This window comes from Triturus cristatus, chromosome 2_2 (genome assembly GCF_964204655.1).
Source record: "Triturus cristatus chromosome 2_2, aTriCri1.1, whole genome shotgun sequence".
NCBI lineage: Eukaryota > Metazoa > Chordata > Amphibia > Caudata > Salamandridae > Triturus > Triturus cristatus.
Window position 1 is genome coordinate 872,486,965 of NC_140582.1, and position 13,124 is coordinate 872,500,088.

Sequence of the window (13,124 nt, forward strand, 5' to 3'; positions counted from 1 at the left end):
TGATTTTCTTGGGTGGGTGACAGGACTGTGCTCATCATTGCTGCCTATTCTCATTTTTGTACTGTTTGTTGTGTGGTATCCTATGAGTGGGGGTTTCAGGTTGTAAAAACGCAGTCCTCAAATTTGGTAGAATGCAAGTAACTAGGGAAAAAGTTAGTAACAACTGAAACACAAGCCCCTAACAATATGACTTGCATGAAGTATGGGGCAAATAATGTAGTACAAAATTCAGCTGGGGGTGGGAGTTTTAATATTGATGTTGATGTATGCAATGATACGTGTATGTACAAAATTGAAATCCAATCGCTGTTGTCAAACTCCAGATCTGATCTCTCCATCAACCCTGAGTAAGAAACATGTGGTCAGACAGGCCCTGCACCCTAGACCTGAGGCTATTGATTGACAGATCGCTGGTGGGGTGGCACGTAACCAGCAGGTCAAAAGCGGCGCAAACAGAAAAAAACCAAAATAGTCCCACAGATAGGCAGAAACACCACGATGGTCCTGGGACATTGGTTCAAATAAAATGAACATGGCCGGAGGGGCGCACTTTCCCAAAACACCATAAAGCTAGATGCCTCATTTAGTTAGGAAAACTTAGCTAATTAGGACACAGCACACACAACACATGCAGTGATTACACACTCCCCATAACGGACATCTGAACACGTTACCCACTGGCCCACATTGTGTTCCCTCAAGGTCGAGATCCTCCTGTTTTTGTCATCCGGTGGGAGGAAATTGGGGTTTCATGACTAGGCCCATATTCCACTCCCAAAACAGGATACCTGAATTGTTTGATGGTCTGAGAAATGAATATAAAGACGTTCAAAATGATTGTACCTTGAGATAGTCCTCAGACCTAGACACTCTAACTGTACTACCAGCCGTAGTGTTTGATTAAACCAACTGTTCCTGTTTTGCTAAACATCTCTTGTCTTTGTTTTTTCAAGGTAAATTCATATTTGAGCACGAACAGTTTCCTGCATCTTTAAGCATTTGGCCAGAATTCATGATCATCAATAACCCTGGGCGTTGTTTGCGTAGTAGCGCTACGCGTAGCAACACAAAGTGCACTTCACACTACGCAAGCTACGAGTAGCTACGCGAACTGCGTAGTGCACTATGCAAAATCCTGTTCACACTGATTGCACAGTGCCGGATGATTGTCCGCACTGTGCAATCATTGCAAACCGCCTCTTGCACAGTGCAAGCGGTCGTTTTCTGCCGCTCGAGTAGATTTGTACTCGAGCGGCAGCTTTCTCAACGCGGACTGGTAGTTTCTTATCCCGAGCGGTCGCGAGCATACGCGACCACTCTCAATGAGAAACCTGACCTCCCCTTGTTGAGAATCTCGCCAGGATGTTTATTTTCCATGCTCGTTATTGGCAACTTGATGTTGCTGATCGCGAACAAGGGAAAGGTCTTGCCGGGATGTTATTTTGCTCGCTCGCGGTCCCCAACTTGCGACCTGCGTGCAAGCAAAAAATGCCCGCGACGCGTTTTTGCACTGTGCTATGTGCAATTCACGTAGCGTGTAGTTGCGCAAACTACGCGAGCGTAGTGTAGTCCTATTCCCGGGGTTAATCATCAACTTCCTTCTACCCCAGCTATCTTAAAGGATACTGCCATGTTGCATTGTCACCTTTTGTAATTTGAACCGTTCTCAACATTTCCTCACCTAAAGAGGATTTGCCCAGATGACCTAGAGGCCTACTATATCAAGCTCCTTCTGAAGAGAGACCTGTTTATTCTAATCAAAGACCTCAACCACGGACCAGAGCCAAACGGTCCTGCTTAAAATGATCTAAAGAGTTATATTTATCCCACTAAAAGTTTAGATTGAGAATCAGGCACTTACAAAAGATGCCTGGATACAGTTCTGTCCTACAATGGAACTGAGTTGTCTATAAAAAAAAAACAAGGATTGACCACATCTCAAGTGGAAAACGCAGCTTTAGCCCAAAAACATATAGAAATACATTAGGCTTAAGACATGGCTTTGGAGGAGATCTTGTATTTCCTCACAAAACCTTACAAATATCTGCATCACTCGCTACAATTATTTGCAGTGTAGCACATGGTTTAGTGATTGCTCCAATTCTGTTTAACTGTATCAAGAAGTAATGGTTTACTTGGGTGTAGAGAAAATATGCAAATTATTCAAAACCACAAAGAATTGTTAAAATAATGAGACCATTCCTTGTCAATATATCTTACAATTGATGAGCCCACCAAATATGCACCAGACAAGCACATGAATAATTAACAATTATAATGTATTATACATTTTTAAAAATATAGTAACCGTAGTCGAAAGGTGCACTGGATTTTGTGATGGCACAGTGCAAATTGTGAGTGATGTGGTGCCCAAAAAATATATGTACCATAAGAAGAATGACAACTTCAGTGTCAACAGTAAGCTGCCTTAGATGTGTGGTACATCTGGCCATCATGTAGAACCCATTTAATGATTACACATATACATAATGATGAGGAGAAATGCAGTCCATATCGCAAAAAGAGAATTTTGTAGACGTTGCAGCCCCAATGGTGTACTTAACTGAGGTTATCATCAGAACATTTGTCTAAAAGGCACTTAAGGAAAGTGACCTAAAGGAGAGACCGAGAGACAAAGACTATTTGCCCAATTGTGAAAGAAGGGAATGTACAAACAGTGAAGTAAACAATGAAAAGGTGAGATTAACAAGGGAACTGCACATCAAGGAGACAATCAAGAATAACCTCAAATTGGATTGACAAAGATGCCACACAAACCTATTTTGAAGCAATGCCAAGATCCAAAGCAAACAGTTCATGGGAAACCTATTTAGAAATTGAGAATTCCTATTCAAATTAGTTCAATAAAGGAAGCTCTGCCTCTTGCTCTTATTATTTGTTTAAATTTATAATACATTTTAATTGTTGCTTATTTATGTGGCTGTCTTGTCTTCAATTGTGTGTTTTTGGTGGGCTTCTCAATTTCAAGATGTATTGAAAAGCAATTGCCTCATGAGATTAACAATTCTTAGTTGTTCTGAATAATGTGTATTTATTTTAGCCACATTTCCCCTGAGTGAACCATTATTGCTTAGTAAAGTGTTATTACCCTGGTTCTTGAGGTTACAGGGGCTTCCCTGTTGGTTACTACATGCCAATTATGTTTAACAGTTTCATCTGGACATTTTCCTATCTCATCAAGGGGCATCTCAACAACAACCGGCGATAATTATCTCTAAGCACACTTAGCGCTAGGATAATTATCGCCGGCTAGCGTGAATTTTTATCGCTGAGATAGCGTGCTATTAGCAACGCTTATCTCAATAGCGATAAAAATTCTCATGCTAACAGGCTAACGAGAGATTATCTCTGGAAACCCAGCGATAATCTCACGTTACCTTGTTAATAGGGACAGGCAAACTTAGCCATGATATCCTCCTTCCATAGGATATCATGGCTAAGTCAGAAAAATACCAGACGTAAAAAAGCAGCGTTAACCGCGGTTAGCGCTGCTTTTTTTGTCTCTAACTGGGCTAGCGACATTCTTGTTAATAGGAGAAATGTCGCTTAACGACATTTCTCCTATTATTTTACTCTGGAAGGCCCCTTTGCATCTCATTAGAGATGCAAGGGGAAGCGCAGAGTAAAAGGGTGCTAACATGCAAATTTGCATGTTAGCACCCTGTTGTTGATAGGGCGCTAGTTTTATCTCTCCTTTGTTGGCTTTTAAAGCCAAAAAAGCAGAGATAAAGCCCTTGTTGATATGCCCCCAAATGCTTTCACTAAACATTTAACTACTAGGGGGCATATCAACAAGGGCTTTATCTCTGCTTTATTGGCTTTAAAAGCCAAAAAAATTAATAGTTGAATTTCTTGTGCATTGCAGATTCTGTTCTTTCTCACTTTTCCATTGCAGCTCAAGAATGAATTCTTTGGGAACATAATGTCTTTGTTTTAGTAGGTTAGGTAAGAAGAGAAGAAGTTACAATCCTGTGTCTTAAGCCCATAATAGAAAGTCGTTGTCACTCACACAGGAAAAGGCATGGGTGCACCGTCGACATAGTGGAAAAATACCTTCAGAATTGTACCCAGGGTGGATGGCATGATCCGAACTGCACCATGGGAATGCCACCCGTTAATAAGTGGTTGTTGGGATTAGGGATAGTGTGCCACTTCTTTGTTGCCTTCAAAGAGAGTTACACAATAATGGGATTAAACCCAGAAGCGTCGCTAGGACCTGGGTGAAATGGGGTACAATAAGGGGGGTGGTCCCAGTGGTAATGCAATACTAAATGGACATCAACATCACATGATAAATCAATTATAACCAATTTTTAAACATATTGAATATATTTAATCACATTGAACATATAACGCCTCCTGTTCAAACATAGCACATTTATCACAAGGCTTTCCGCATAGGTGCCCCAGAAAGAGAAAGGGAGGAATAGGTGCATCAATGTGCAAAATTGAGGGTGAGTGATGGATGGAGGGCAGTGAACAGAGTGTACATCAAAAACACATAAAAAGGCCTAATCAGCCTTAACCGAGGCTAAATTATTTACAAGAACAGAATGTCAAAACCGGACATGGTGAATCTATCACTGTTGTCCACATTCAATACAGAGAACACAGAGCTGTCAACGTTTCGACCCAGTGTTGGTGTAGGCAATTTCACTCCTTACAAGAGTGTCTTCATCAGGGCCATAGGGGCACCCTTGGTCCACCAAGCCGTGCGGTTGAGAGAACAAGCTCGGGCCCGAAGGCTCCAAATGCAGAGAAGGACGGATTCTTTATATTATATGTAGACGTCTGCAGCTTAATCCAATGGTTTGGGGGAGATTGGCATGAGTAAATCAAGATGCTCCATCCATCTGGTTGAATGGCTTCACTTATCTTTTAGCATTTCTTTAAACATCTGATCGCCGGTTGTTCAATTGCATTACCACTGGGACCCCACCCCTTATTGTACCGCCTTCAGAGAGGGAGCATCCTAAAACAAGCTCTGTCTTTGGTAGCTTCTTGCTACTTGATCCATTGAATGTGAGAGACTTCTTAGGGAAGCTCCACATGCTGACCCCTTATAGTCCTTCTTTATGAAAATGCTTATTTAGGAATGCCACTTTAGTGATAGAGTGGGAATAGGTTTATGCTTTTCATTCACTAACCCTCGATGCAGGGAAACTAGAACTCATGCTTCCTGATTTTTCTGTATTCTACTTCTTGAACTAATTGTGTTGTTTATGCTGCATCGTCTAAAATTGAACTGCAGATTTGGCTTGGTGCTAATTCTTACGTATTTCTGTACCCTTGTGTTGAGGTGTCTCTATGTTCAATTATCCTTGGCTTTTCAATAAATTAACCAACCTTAAGTAGATGTACATGGGTTATTAATGTAGCCAAAAGAATTATTGGCAAATTGATGGATTTTCTTATGACTTTTTTACTCTCTGCACTTCCATGCTGCAAAATAAAACCATTGGAGTATGACTCTAGAACGGCCTAAAACTTATCGGCCTGGCCCTTTCAGTAGGTCGCAGTGTAGGATGGTTTGCACATGAAGTGAGGGGAGAATCTAGAATAAGTGGAACTTAGAACCCCTTAGCCCCGAAATAGAGCCCAATGACCAAGAGGGGAAGGTAAAGGAACTTGGCAGAAACCAACAGAGTTTGATGTCGATGCAAAATCAGCGGCAGAAAGAGGAGTGAGTATTAGTAGGGTGTATGTAGTATGTTAGATTGTGGGAATGGTTTAATTGTGTGATGTCTTGTGGAGTTTGTGTGAGAGTTGTTAATGTGGTTTCGGGCCGGACTTGGTCCACGGATTGAGATTTGAGTTGCAGGTCCTAAAGTGGCCTGGGATCCTGAGGTTATATTAAGTGGTGTAGAAGACACAGAATTGTGATTGTCTGACTGGAGAATTGAGAAGTTGTCGTGAGACTCCATCTGTAGTTCCACCTAAGACAGGGAACTTTGTGTGACTGGGACGTATAGGAATTGTCCAGTGGACCTTGTGTACAGGGTTGACTATACTGATTCAGGTGATCCATCCTGGTCGAGGGTTAATGTGTGTGAATGTTCTTAAGTGACTGAATTCTATCGATCTTTTAGAATGGCAGACAATTACGGATTTAAGATGATTGTGTAAGTGAATTGTAGTGCGGACTGATATTTATATACGTGCATTGCTAAGTTAGCACAACCGCGTTAGATGTTAGAATGCCATCTTGCCACTTTTGCTGCTTTTGCACACGACACTGCAGTTATATGTTGTTATTTGACAAATGCTTGCTCACCTTTGCTTCACATGAGAACTGTCTGTTGTTCACATCCCTAACAGTGAGCTGCGACCTTGGTCTGAACATTGTGTAAAGAAACAGTCTGGGTCGCTAGACAGTGCATGTTGTTGGGTTCAGGTTGATCGGCCCACTATTTAGCCATGACACGCACGCAACTGCAAATACCTGAAAGTCGAGTGCTTTTAATATTGCAGGCTGCATGCTTTATACACATTCGGAAGAAGAGCTTTCCCAGGAGCAGAGTATACCTGATCCTGTGATGTGATTCCACTAAGCTGATCTTTACGGTATGGGGATCCACATTCAAGCCTAGAGACCATGTATTAGTCTAATAATAATATTAGTTTACTAGCGAAAGGAAGGTGGCTGTAATCCACGGTCATTTTATTATGATTTCTCCTTTCATTTTCTATGGTATTGTAACTATGCTGATGGTTTTGATCTTAATCATTTGTCTGCTTATGTTAGCCAAAGTACTGCATCTTAGGACACAAGGTTTATAAAATAAACTCTTTAAACTTTACCGTGTCTCTGTTTACTCTTGTTGTGGACTGGCATGAGAATAATTACGAACAGGTATTTCTGATTCCCACCATTCCTGAAAATACACTAAGTCACTTGTTCTGGGTTGTCTATACATTGGGACCGCCGAGATAAACTCGGATAACGAATGGGACACTGATGCTGGTCGGATAAGGGGTTCTGGGTTCTGAGGTGAGTTTTTGGTACACCACAATTCACTGAGGTCCTGGTTTCCTGTGCATAGTTCTGTGCATGAGCAGAATCCCTGCAACATGGCGCACCTAACGTTTGGTCGATTGATTTGAAACGCCTTAGTAGTGCTTATATTAGTCCACGACGCCCTCACTCTTGTTTCCGGATTACGGGAGTGACAGGTTTAACCTACCTGTTTCTCGACTAATAGGTTCTTTCAAGCTTGATCATTAAAAAGGTTTCTTCTGAACCCTAGTGCTACTGTTAAAATCGTTGTTAATCTTTAGTGTGTCCTTATGGCGGTTGACATTGCTGCACATAGCCGTGCACCTCTGCGCCGTCATTTGACGACGTATGGGGTGCCGGATGATGGGATGGCTGTTATTTTTGTGGTGAGCGCTGATGCGTCCTTCCCTTATGAGTTGTTTTACTCTTGGGTGACTTTTCCGGCAGTGAATGCGGACGATGATACGTTTCATTCCTATACTCCCACGCAGCTACCTGCAATCTATATGCCGTATAGGACACAAGAAATTCTTATTTCTGCCTGGCAGCATACCATTTGGTTCAATGGCGCCCTTCCCCATGCGGTTGCACCAGCTAGAATGGGCCCGTTGTCGATTGCAGGGGCCACATGGCCGGTGCTAGCCGGATTTACGCCTCATCCCCGCTATCTAACGGTAGCGGTGGCTGAGTTGCGGGTACTACACACAGCCCTGATTACAGTGCATAGGGCTTTGGTGCAGCACTTGTCACGCAACGTGTAGGTGGGGGCACCTGCTGTTGCGGGACAACCGACGGACCACCACGTGGTGGTTATTAGTCCTGTTATGGTTAATTTGGTGATGGGCAAGCGCCCCCAAAATAAGGATGATTTACCTTATTGGCTTGCGGAGAAATTTGACTAACTGGAGGAGGTTTTTCCGCATACTACTCCTGTGGAGAAACACAGGATTCTCACCATTAGTTTGCCGAAATACTTAGTCCCAGATATGGCCGATTGTGACAACTGGGGCAAGGTCTTTGCCGCGACCTATTCGAAGTGCTTCGGCACTCCGTCTATGTCTGTACTACCCTCCATCATTAAACGTGTTCAAGAGAATCACGGTGCGGAGGCTGCTGTTGAATTAGGAATGCGGCTTGTCGGGGTGTTCGATGTGGTTGCTTCCATGGTAGTGGGCAACCTCAAAGGCGATGCCATGTAGTTCCAAGTGGCTTATAAGCTGGACCGCGTGGACGAACTCGACAGGCCTAAGGAGTTCGCTAAAATAATTGCGGAAGCCTATAGGACCATAGGCCGCAGTGCGTTAGGTGTTAAACCAACTGTAATAATTCCTGATATAGTACAGCAAACTAAGGTGAGTTTGTCTGGTAAAGACGAATGCACAAATTTTCCTAAACAAAATTGGCGGGCAAAGAAACAGTGGAAGCAGCAACAGAAACAGGGGTCTCGTCCTGCCTCACCCGTACAGTCGACTAGTGAACGCCCATCTGCGCGATCGATCTAGTATTAAGTCACCTGATAGGTTTCAGGTTTCTGATCAACGTTCTCCTCGTTCTTCACAGAAAACATCGGCTTCACAGTCCGGTGGCGGAGACCGTGGGAAAGGACGGGGTGCCCAAGGACGTAAGCTACCCCGTCAGACTGACGGTAAAGGCAAGCAGGGAGAGTCTGCACGTCAACGACCACTGTTTTAAAAGAATAAAGTTGCTGCACTAACAGCGAGGTATGCCACAGATAGTGCGGCGCAGCTTCAGAACCTGACATGGGCACTAACGCTGCTCGACAGCACGGTGGAAGTTACAGTAGTGCGACAAGCACTGCGTCCATATCTGGTGGAGACAGCAACTGACACCTTCATTACTGTAGAAACTGCTGACACAAGAGTGGCTCCCCCTGACAGACTGTATAATATAGTCCTTTTAATTGAAGGTGACATACAACGTACGATTCAAGGGATTTTTTTGGATAATCTGACCTCTTCGTACGATATTCTATTGGCAGAGGCAGACTGGCCCCAGGCTTTCATTTTGGATGCTCCTAGAGGGGAGGAGGTAATCCTCCCGTCCTTTGCGTACACAGTGCCAAAGGACCAAGCTAAAATGTTTGCTGAGGAGTGGGCTCTGGTGCTAGCACCAGCTTTGTATCGTAATCAGGTGGGCTGGGATAAATTGTCCCCCAGCCATGAGATTCCGTTGCGGTCCACGCCCCAGCCACAACCCCAATATCCCATGTGTCGCAAAGCAAGACCTCATGTCGCGGCTATCCTTGAACAATTGGAATATCAAGGTGTTATTGAAACCTGTGTGTCACCAATGAATAATCCTTTAATCACTGTGACGAAGCCTGATGGGTCGTACCGCCTGGTTTTGGATTACCGGCATTTAAACTCTCATTGCCGGACATGCGCAGTACAGAATACCCACAGTTCTGCTCTTGTCGATAGTCTCGTGAGAAAACAGTTTAAAACCACACTTGACATTTCCAATGGCTTTTACAGCCATAACCTGTCCTCTCTTAGTAGTCAATGGACGGCATTTACCTCGGGCGGCAAACAAAAACATTTTAAAAGATTACCGATGGGCTGTAAAAACAGCCGTGGAGTCTTTGCCGCTCGTGTAGTCTCTCTGTTAGAGAGCATTGACCCTGACGTGTACTCGTATGTGGATGATATTTATCTCACAGATGACGAGTTATGGCCGCATCTGTGTCGCGTTGATCGCATCATTGTTTTGTTTGCAGACTTCGGTTACAAATTCAACTTTGCGAAGTCTCACATTGCAGAATATACAGTGTTGTTTTTGGGATACAAACTCAACAATGAAGGTCGAGGGTTGGCTCCGCACTTCCTAGAGAAATGCGCGTGCCTACGTGCTCCTACGACACTGAAAAAATTACAATCTTTGCTGGGCTTTCTGAATTTCGGTCACACGTACATTCCTGATTATGCCCAGCGTATCAAGCCGCTTTATGCCTTGGTACAACCTATTTTTTCCAAATCATGCTGGCTGCCGGAGCATTCAGCTATATTGCAATCTTTGCAAGCTGACCTTCTTGCTTCAAAATACTTACTGACGAATGATAACCACACTAGCCTGGTTATAAGAATTGTGCAAGCCGCAGTGGGTTGCACATACTTAACGTTCAATGAGTTCGACACCGTCACCATTTCCTACAAATCACACCTGTACACTTCGGCTGAACTGCGATTTTCCGCTGTCGAAAGTTTTGACGGCAGTGCAGATGGCGATTCTTAAAGAACGAGCGCTATCGCAAGGGAAACGCATGTTGGTGGTCACACCATATCCTGCACTTGAGGCAGTGACCAAAGCGAGTGAACCAAATTCTAAAGCTTTGCATCCACGGTGGATACAATGGGCCACTTCCTTGACATCGCCCGACGTCACCTATATCTTTGATGCAGCACTACAGACTCAAGAGTTCTTTCAGTATGAATTTGTTCATCCAGCTCCTCTGTCCTTGCGCCCGCTTGAGGATTACCATTGTGTCATTTACACTGACGGTTCTGCGCAACCGGCGACTGGATCGAAGCATGCCTATTCAGCGGCCTGCGCAATTGTGGTCGGTACTTTTGTGAATGGTGAATTCCAATCTGATGTCGTGAATACGCAGTCATTGGGTGATTGTACCGCACAGTTGGCAGAGCTCCGTGCTCTGGTTCTCGCACTGGAGTTTGCTGATCCTCGGGTCACCACTATTATCGTGAGTGACTCATTTTATTGTGTTCAATCTTACAACAACAATCTACATTTTTGGTCTCAAAATGAATATCGTGATTCCAAAGGTAGCACAATTAAGCATAAAATGCTTTGGGTTCGAGTGGCAGAACTTAAAGAACATCTGCCTCTAGTGAATGTTATTCACACTCTTGGTCACCAACGAGTTGGTGTCCATGCTGTCGGCAACAGCCTGGCTGACGAGGCAGCAAAAACAGCAGTGGCAACGTACTTAGTAGCAGCAGTTACAAGATCGCAAAGTAAGATCGATGATGACATCTTGGCAGCTATTGCTGCTACAGAGAATGGAACAAATTACCCGAGAGGTTTCCCTTCTCGTTACCATTATCGCTTAAGTCCTGATAACGTCCCGTTAGTGAGGATTAATGACGGTGACAGATTGATTCCCAACGCGGACTGCAGACCATCTTTGATATTAGCGGCTCACGAGGGCATGGCGTCTGCCCATGCCGGTGTTGCCGCTACTGTATCTCTGTTACAACAACGTTACTGGTGGTGCGGTTTATATAAACAAGCTCGCGCTTATGTTCTTAACTGTGACATTTCCCAGCAGATTAAACCTACAACTGCGGTGCGCCCACCACAGACTCAGTTGGACATATCTAATAAACCACTAGGGTGCGTTTATTTAGATCATTGCGGTCCATTCACCTCTGATACTGCGTACAAGTACATCTTGGTTGCAGTGGATTCGTGCACACGTTTTCTGTGGGTATGGCCACAAAGGAGTGCTGATGCCCGTACTGTCATCAGGGATTTGAGTGTCTTTGTGGGACATTTTGCATGTGGTACCTTTCATTCTGATCAGGGCCCTGCGTTCGCCTCTAAGGTGTACAAAGAAGCCATGAGAAATTTGGGGGTCCAAGTCAAATTTCGTCTCCCTATTGTCCTGAGGGTGATAGTGTGGTGGAGCAAATGAACCGTGACTTAAAGCAATCTTTGACAGCTAGGATTTTAGGGACTGGCCGGAACTGGCTAGCCCACTTGTATAACGTACAACGTGCAATTAATAATCTCCCTAGAAGGTCTCTGGGTGGGCGGACCCCATACACGATGCTCTTTGGCATACGAATGTTTCTCCCGGACCTTGATGGTCTAGACATGGCGGCGTCAGCCGCACCCTTTGACGTAGATGATCACTGTGCTGTATTGCAGAATCTACAAGAAGCCAGAGACAGTCTAGTGAAGAAACACGTGCCCTCCACATCTGATGCGGCGCTTCAGATTCCGGTAATTGGCTGGCTACCTCGAGTTGGTGATCTGGTCCATGAGAAGGTGGAGAACAAGGAGGAGTTCGGCCCCTCTTATCGTGCACCAGTCCCGGTGCTTGGAGTGCAGGGTACACGAACAGTCATTTTACCTCCACTTCCTGGTCGCAATGGTAACCGGTACATCTCTATTGACAATGTCAAGCTACAGCGAGTGGCCGATTCTTCTTAGTATGACTCCAGCGGTTTCTTGCCCTGCGATGCTGAGAAATTCTGTTTTGGCCCCAGCTTCTACCACCATGCCTGATGTTGCCATCGAGATGCATACAGTTACTGGTCCTTTGTTGGCACCGACGGCTGGTGGTCTACCTGAAGATATTGAGTATGCTTATCCTGCAGATGTCCCGTTGCCTGTTTTACAATCCACCACAGTTAACCAGTCGCGCTTCTCCTTTAACACTAATTCAATGACTTCCATTGCCCCATCAAAAGTTTACATTTTTGCTGTCTGGTTTAAAAGACATTTTTTAATTCCCCCTGTGACTTGCATTTGGCTGGTGCTCATATGTATTTTTCTATTTATGTCCATTGGATTTTTGGTTGTGTTTTTTAGACTTATAAATGGACACTACCTGAAAGAAAGATCTACAATTAGACTAATTGATGGAACTTTGGCCCCCCACTCCTCATCACATATCATGAAAAGGGACCAGACTTTTGTGAACATTACTGCCTGACGTGTCCTGGATGGGATCGCGTGGGATGCTGTTAAATTTCAAATTCATGGTCCCAGTGAAGTAATCAATGTGCCAAATGTATTTCGTGTTTCTATGGGTGATGTAGTTAAGCAAAACATCCGCTCAGATGATTGGGATGTTCAGGCCATAGAAGCACTGTTTTCTGATTTGAAATATTATGCTGCATTTGATGCTGAGGATTTGTATTTAGATACTGCTAGTTCTGATGAGCAGTTTTGCTATCAACATTATGGCAATCATTTCCTTCACAAAGCAAATACATTTAGAAATTTTGCAAATTATACACAATGGGAAAACTGTCCAGCACCTAGGCTGGGCAGCTCCACCACGTTAGTAGAGAAATTCACATATTTTTCTGATTTCAGTGTGTCGAATCCTGCCTCCTTT